This window comes from Ruditapes philippinarum, unplaced genomic scaffold (genome assembly GCF_026571515.1).
Source record: "Ruditapes philippinarum isolate M1 unplaced genomic scaffold, ASM2657151v2 ctg3350_1_1_1_1, whole genome shotgun sequence".
Classification (NCBI taxonomy): domain Eukaryota; kingdom Metazoa; phylum Mollusca; class Bivalvia; order Venerida; family Veneridae; genus Ruditapes; species Ruditapes philippinarum.
The window spans coordinates 63,467-72,240 of NW_026854069.1; the positions used below are offsets into that span (position 1 = coordinate 63,467).

Sequence of the window (8,774 nt, forward strand, 5' to 3'; positions counted from 1 at the left end):
ATCATCCCATGCAGTAAAAGGATTATAGAAACAACACAGACGGCTTAATTGAACTTGAGTAGCAATTTGCATTTAGAATAAAATAGTGTGTTCTTAGTGCAGCAAGGTAACGAGTTCGGGAAAATATTTCTATTGTTTTGGTTTTTTCTCAAAAATTAAAAAAAGAGTGTAACGACTTGATCAACCTCGGTAGAGATATTGTTATATAAAGGAATGGAACTTGTAATCATTGAAAATATTAAATCAAACGAAATATGAATAAGGTTTCAATAACATTCACGTTAATTTAAATACAGTTCTAACATGACATTTATATAATATATCAATATTTTATTTGTTTCAGCATATTTTCTGCAATATTTTAAATCAATCACAGTATGTGTTATTTACATCGTTTTATGTTTGTTTCAGTTAAAATTGCTGTTGAAGTTTCATGCAAAAACAATTTAATTTTATAATTTTATTATAATTTTAAAACACGTGTTATTACAGTTTATGGTCTGTTTATTATAATATAACTGTATCATTATAATAGTTATGCATTTTTTTATGATTGCTTTACCGTACACAATAATATACTTCTTTCATTACAAATAAATATTTTAACGCTCTTTTAACTTCTCAATTAAGATGTTAATGAAAACTGTAATATGATAGGCTGCAAAAAAGGATAGCATTTGTATTAATATTTGCTAGTATAAACAAAGGGTTTATATATTTCTTAGATGTAAATCCTTTCCGCTTAAACTGAACTGTAATACACTTTTTATAGCGATGTTGCTAAATATTGGCGCCATTAAAATTCCAGCTATATCCTTTGTGGTTTTCGCCTCCTACGATGTTGTTAACTTTATTATTTTGAATCTTTCTCTTAACAAATATAAAAAACGTGTTGACGGTTACTTTTTATATTTATAATGATAAAAGTATGCGAAGATATTGCAACATTGTTGTATTGTTGTTTTTAGAAAATAAAAAAATAATCCTAGACACAATGCTTTTAAATTTTTGAATTTGGGTGTTTCTTAATAATTATACAATTATATATCTATAACACTAAGAACAGTTATACGAGGTGTGCTCAAATATGAGTACAACTGGATCAATTGTCAGAAATGCTTAACAGACAGTGCACAACAATAATATCAATCATTCAATGTGATATACAACGTTTTAGTCCTGTAATCCAATTCTTAAATGCGTTTCCATAATCTATTCGAGGTAAACTGTTGAGACGCTAGAAAATACCTGAACCGATATTTTTCGCGTTTGATATTTTCTTCAAGTAAGGTTGGCTTTTTTAGCCTCGTAAATAGGAAAAAGTCACAAGAGGCAAGGCTGGCGAATAAGGAGGGTGAAGAAGCTTGATAACGACTTCCTGTTATTCTCGTACAATGGCCGCTTGACTAAACACTGCCATGCAACAACCAGACATCTTTTACTGAATCCACTTTTTAATTTTTACACCAGATGAAAACGAAAATTCATTGATTTTTCTCATAAACACGGCATATTTCATAAAATATGTCTTTTGTCTGTATACAAAGAATACAGCGTTTCTTGATATAGGATTGTATTTGGTCAGTGGGAGGAGACATTTTTCCAACCATTAAAGCTTTAGTAGCGTTAATCGAGCTATTGACAAAGCTAGACTGAACTGATTTACTGGTTGGGGACCACCAAAACCGGACAACTACCAAACCCGGGCGGCCCCGAAAATGCCTAATCTAGTATTTTCTTTGTTCAGTGGTGGTTGTCAGTCACTTTTTTATCAGCAATAAATGCATGTTTCTTCTAAAATTAAGTAAATAAATCTATTTCAACCTCCGTAAATGGTAATATTTAAATGTCTATTTCAAGTATGTTGACATTGAAATTTAGCGGTGAAGAAAACAATGCCTGACCTCATATACCAGCTCTAATCATTTGAAGAGTACTGTAAACAAAAGAATATCCAAATCTTCAGCATTTGTTGCTAAAATATTGTATATCATATTAAAAATCAAAAATGGAAACACCCAAGCTTTTATTTGAATAACATCAGATCATGTACATATCTATCCGGACACATGGTAACCTAGCTGAACTGCGTTAAATTTGTTGGTCTCTAGGTTAAAAATTATTAAAAATCTGTACGGAAAAATGTTCCAAAAGTGTCCGGTTGATGGTCCCCGACCAATACACATGTATTGCATCAATTGAGTGCTTACTCAACCATTTATGCGATACAATTATACATAGTTCGTGCAAAAAAACGATGTTAAATAGTGTCAATAGCATGCAGCCATGAGCTTTAAAGCTTCGTGAAGTATTGCATGTAATTAGCTATGAACGAATGTTTCAAGATACGATGTGTACATATAATCTTTGCTTGATACTCAACGGTCGCAAGAGATATAAATCATTCAAGTCATTATTATTTGTTACAGTTTTGGATACTACAGAAAAGAGTAAATGATTTCTTCTGTAAAATAAATATATGATCTTGCATGTTCACAACAATCCATGAATCTCACAGCATTCACAAAATGTCAGTAATTTATATATATGACCACATATAATTGATGCGCAAAAATAAACAAGCAGTAAAATTAAAAAAAAATATTTTCCGTGTTACGTTCACTGTACGTGTTAATAACGTTCAGTTCATAGCATTATATATACATGCATATAATTGAATATACATCAACTAGTGAATACAGTTATCTTATACTTCTGCACCTTTATAACGTCACTTTGCATTGGATACTCGTGATTCTCATATATAAATTATACATGGCTACTGTAAATTTATGGAGTATTTTTTTCTGACGGTTCGGTTAGGCAAAATATCTGCCAAAAATGTTATAACTTATAATTTCAGCGTTACATCTATGGCTTGTACTGAATTATTTATATCTTTAAACAACAATTCAAACCACGTTACAAAATCCTTGCATGTTTATTTCATCTCAAGAAGTGAACAACTGTTTACGGTTTTCATGATTTGACGTGCAAAAGTTACTTTGAAACAAGATAACAAACGAATACGGTAGAAGGCGAACACCGGGACACTTTTCAGATATACTTGGAATTTGATGGCGCCAATTTAAGTAGCAACAACGCAGTAAAAGGCACATAGCAGATATGTTGATTAAAGCGATTCGAAATAGATTATTTTCTTCTTTGGTAAATCAATGTGACATCTAACTTGGTACTCTAGTTGAATTATTTGATTGATTCACGAATAGTTATGTCATAAAAGACCGGTAAAACAATTACGTATTTCTAAGTGAAGAATTCCTTAAAACATTAGACCTTTTATCTAAATTGCAAAATTGTTTTTATGTCATATTGAATACAGCGAAACTGTTCCAATTACAGCACTTTGTAATCACAATTATATATGTAATTTATGTTTCCTTTCGCTGAAAATGATATGCATTTTTCTGAAAACGTTTTAACTAAAACTGATGGGTTTTAATCGTTATTATACCTTCTGATGATATAAACTATATTTCATAGATTATGATCACAGCAAATTTTTGATTTATGTTTTTGTTTTAATTCATTTACAACAATTCTTGAATAATTAAACTAGAACGTAGTACACTTCAAATCCAACGATACGTACCAAAGCATGAGGCAATAATGTATCATAAGGTTATATGATTTAAGTATGGATTTAAATCATCTTGGGTCGCTAGGTTTATAAGGTGTGTTTCAGTGATAATGTTTCAGTTTCAAATAATGTTCGGAGATTCATATCGTATTAAGAATATGATAGATGTCAAAACTATATCTAAATTTAATCAATATTTTCAGTTATTACATAATAATAATAATAACATTAAATCTAATTTCATAATTTTATATACATGTATGCAGTTTTATTTACAGGTTTCTATTAGAAGTGTCAATGATATTGTATTGCCTTAACTAGAAAGTAACTCACATATTTGTGAATCATTTCTTTTATATGTTGTTTCAAACATAATGTTAACTCTAATTCTATATTCTCAAGTAATTCCTAAATGAAAGTTTAGGCTTATTACGTTATTTGTTGTATTAAATGTAAATAAAAATGCAAAATTCCTGGCTAAATTGAAACTTTTGAAAGTTTAAATAAACGTTTGGAAAAAGGGAAGATCCCCCCAGATCAAAGAAGAAAAAAACCCAAATATTTGACAATACACCGATAAACACTTTCAGAACTAGCAGACGACCGGCTATTTTTATCAGTGGTATTTCGAGTAAAGATAACGGGTTGCGTATCTCACTGTATAAATCGTATGTAAAATGGTCTGACATATGGTAGGTTTAACAGTAAATTTAAATACTTTGGAGTAAAAATTCCTTATATCTTATTGAAAGCTTGAGTATTGATTGTTTATTGATTATTTAATTCTTAACGATGATGTGTATACATGTAACAGAAGCTGAAAATCAATTCTCAAAAAGATCCATATTCAAAATAAATGTGACAATAAAGATGTTTAAAATCACACACTCCGTTTAATTGAGTTGGTGGAAGATGCTTCACCTTTCACATCCCTAGCACCGACTGACATGTTGCATATTAGTCAAAACTAGACGCCATTAGTATTGAAAGCATTAATCTCAAAGGTCCAGAAAATATATACAAAAATGTACAACACCGAAATGCAATACTGAATTTAATTATCATGACAATACTGAAACAGAGACAGCTTGATTTATTCGAATGACATATTGCTGTACTACATCGATCGTCCAATTTAATAAAAGGAAGACAGTTTTATTGAACGTTTGTGGTAATGTTCATTTAGAATCAAGTAATATGTTCTAAGTGCACCAAGGTAACGAGTTCGGGACACTATATCTTTACTTCTTAAAAGGAGTACATATCGACCTGTAGATTTACCTCGGTTAAAATATAGCAGGAATTGAACCTGTAATCGCTTAAATCAGTAAATTAAACGAAATAGAAATAATGTTACATATAATATTTACATGCACAGATATTGTTAATGTTTGTTTCAGTTAAGAAATGCTGTTATAGTTTCATGCAATAAAACAATTATATTTTTATTCGTGTTATAACAGTTTATAGTTTTTTTATTATAAGATAATTGTTTCATTATAATAGCTTTATATTTTTATGATTGCTTTACCATACACAATAATATACTTTTTAATTTAAATAGATATTTAAGGCTTGTTTAACTACTTAATTAAGAAGTTAATGCAAAATTGTAATAGGATAGGCTGCAACAAGGGATTACTTTTGTATTGATATTTGCTAGTGTAAACAAAGGGTTTATATATTGCTAAGAAGAAAATCTTGTCCACTTAACTGAACTGTAATAAACTTTTTATAGCCATGCTGCTAATAATTTGGCGCCATCAAATTCAAAATATATCTTTGGCCACAATATGCGTTTATTATTTTGTAACTTTCTCTTAACAAATATAAAAATAACGTGTTGACGGTTGTTAAAATGATAAAAGTATTATGTTAGTCACTTTGTTTGTATTGTTTTTTTATTTATTATATAAAAATGAATCATATATTCAGGTCTTATAAATTGTTTAATGATTGTATTCGTATGTATCTTTATATACAATTATGAACCCATAATGCTTTGATCAATTATATATCTATAATACTTACCCAGCAAACACAAGACGTCATACTGACGTCAGATTTATATCAGGTTCTGACGTCGGATGACGGTCGGAAAAACGGTTGGATTTGAAAGTTTTTTTGACGTAATAATCTGACGTCAGGTAGACGTTAGAATCTAACCATTATTTAACCTTTTTATGACCAAAATCTGACCATTATCTAACCATTTTCCGACCTCAATCTGACCATTTTCCGACCTCAATCTGACCATTTTCCGACCTAAATCTAACCAGTTTCTAACCATTTTCCGACCTCAATCTGACCATTTTCCGACCTAAATATTAACCCTTTTTTTGCCCTAAATCTGATCATTTTCTGACCTTCATCTTATCATTCCCCTAATCCTTTTTGTTTCACCACGTTATAAATATTTTCTGGCTAATCCTGATTTGATCTTATTTAATGTAACTCATTCTATCAAGTAACTTTCCCTCAAATGAAATGTATAACAGAAAACTAAAAGCAAAAATATGTTTCATGTTTTTTTAATTTAAGATAAAAGTTGCAATTTTAAGCTGATACATACAACTTTAGTAAATTCTGCAAGGTTAAATAATTTTCATAAATTAAACAAAATAAAACATAAAATAAGTGAATTACAAAACAAAAAGTATTACAAAAACAATGACATAAATGGAACTAAGAAAACATGTACAAATATTTAAGAACAAAACAATGTATGCACATTTCTATCAAAGTTTGCCTTATCAAATAAAACAATGAAAATATTATAATTTTAAGAAAAGTTAAAAGATTCTGATAATAATGTTTCAAGCAATTAATGACAGATTTTCAGTACTTTAACTATATTTCTACAGCATTTCTAAAACATTTAGTGCCATTTTGCATATTTTGACCTCCTTTGATAATTGTCAGTAGTGTATAAATTGCTGCCTTTTAGTTACTTCACAAAGTTATACTTTTAGATATCCATGAGAATTAGCACGAATTTTGAGGTGTGATGCTTTAAGATATGACCTTCTTTCAGCACCCCTCGTCTGTCCGGAGGATATGTAGCGCCCAATAGCGTGTGTGACATCATTTTCACTGAAAAAAAAAGAAATTAATGAAACAAGTAAAAATAACAAGCAAAAATCTTTTCATGGTTATATTAACTTAATGAACAATTTTGCCAACTTTTTATAAGAGAGCTTTAACAAAAATTAAAAGTAAACATAAATACTGAACATTTAAAAAGCCGCTTTTAAACTCCAGTTTAGTATGGATTAAAGTATGTAATAGAATTTACAAAAATCTTACTTTCATATGTTTCTTTTTACATATTCATGTGTTTCCGTCCCTCCGACCTTTGAGAGCATGTCCAACACTTAAACTCCCTGAAAAGAAAATTATATTCTAACTTATGTATATATTCTACGTTTGAAATAGAACAGTTACGCAAGTCTAAAATATTTCATAGTTTTAAATTAAAGATTTAATGCCGAAATGTCTGGAACCAAAACGTCTTGCGTTATTTGGGACCGGAACGTTTTGGGTTATTTGGGACCGAAACGTCTTGGTCCTAAATGCTCGAAATCGTACAAATTCATTCTCAATTCTCAGATTTTAACTGACAAAAACATCACAGTTTAAGAAAAATATGAAAACTAAGCATTCTCTTTGGTAGTACTGAAAGGCGTATTATAAACTCTTCACAAGCAGAGTTAAAACATGTCAATTTTAAAAAGATTTATTATTAGACATTATCGCGAATTTGTGTGACATTTTACTTCAGCTGTTCAAAAAATGATAATTAAATTTAAGAGTGCTTGCAATCATGCAATTATTTATCAAATACAAAGTAGAAATAAATCTAAATAAATTGAACTGACCTTTTTGTTCAAGAAAACCTATAATATTCACTTATCAATGCATCCCGATTCCTGACCGCCAGCCAAAACGTAACGCCTACGAATTTGAATTTCTATCCACGTGACTTTAGATTCGAATTAAAGGTTAATTATGTTTTCTTTCCCTTTTCTGTCACTATGATTAAATGTTAAAGCACTATTAAAAACACGTCATGTTGATACATATAATGTGCCACAAATGATACTATTACAACGTTAAATGATTGGAACTTGTAAACAGATCTGTAGCTATAAATAGATTCCATAACAATAACACATGTAACTTGCGTATATACAGCGCCACCTTTATGTTTTATTAGGTTGCAGCGCCGCGATCTTGGTCTGTATTTATATAAGAACACTTCATTTGTAATCCAAATAACATTTGAAAAAAAGTTTAAATGATTACAACAGCGAATAAGGATTATTTTTTGTATTTTTTTTTACCTACCGTAAGGACACCGACCATAACCTGACGTTAGTACGACGTCAAAAAGAAACGTCTATTAGACATCGGTATTTTAACGTCAGATTTACGTCGTATTTTGGTCGCCGACGTCGTGACCAAAATCTAACATAAATCCGACGTTATTTTAACGTCATGTGTTTTGCTGGGAAGAGAATGTAAGAAACATTAATGAACAAAACCCGGAAGAGCATTACATTATAATCTCCGGCTTCTTGACCTGTGCATGAGGTTCCAAGATTGTTTCAAGATATGTTGTGAAAAAGTAAATCATACATTTATTCACTTACATACATTTAATCTCATAACATTAACATTTTTCTGTAGTATCCAATAGAAATAACAATAAGGACTCGAATTGTTGAAAGGTCTTACGTCCGTTAGGTCGCTAACAAGCTAAGATACATTTTCTTATCTTCTAACATTATTTACGAAGCTTCACATATTGAAAGGTCTTTGTAGTGTGCAATTGACAGGAAGAAAGTAGATAATGTAGGATGTATATAAATGTTCTATGTCGGATAGTCAATATTTTGTCAGATATAAAGTCATTTAGTTTAACTGTTTGATATTCTACAAATAAACACTTAAAATGTAAAATGTATGGGCGGAAATACATTTTTAGAACATAAAATATATCTTAATGACAATACATACTACAATGATAAACAAAAATACTTTTTTAATTAATTATTGTCATTTTTTTGTTTTTTGTTATTTAAAAGAAATCATTTACACTTCATTATGCTTATAAAATACAGAAAAAAACAGAATCCATCAAGAAAGTGCGACACGGCAAAATTGACAATGC

The 8,774-nt window shown here is 29.8% G+C and overlaps 1 long non-coding RNA gene across 1 annotated transcript; it reads right to left on the bottom strand.

The window, feature by feature from the left end:
- Positions 1-5,677: 5,677 nt before the first annotated feature.
- Positions 5,678-7,873, bottom strand: LOC132738851 (uncharacterized). The gene is made up of 3 exons (XR_009626924.1): positions 7,480-7,873; positions 6,908-6,984; positions 5,678-6,694 (listed from the first exon to the last, which is right to left on the bottom strand). It is a non-coding gene; the product is annotated as an uncharacterized LOC132738851 (long non-coding RNA).
- Positions 7,874-8,774: the final 901 nt, after the last annotated feature.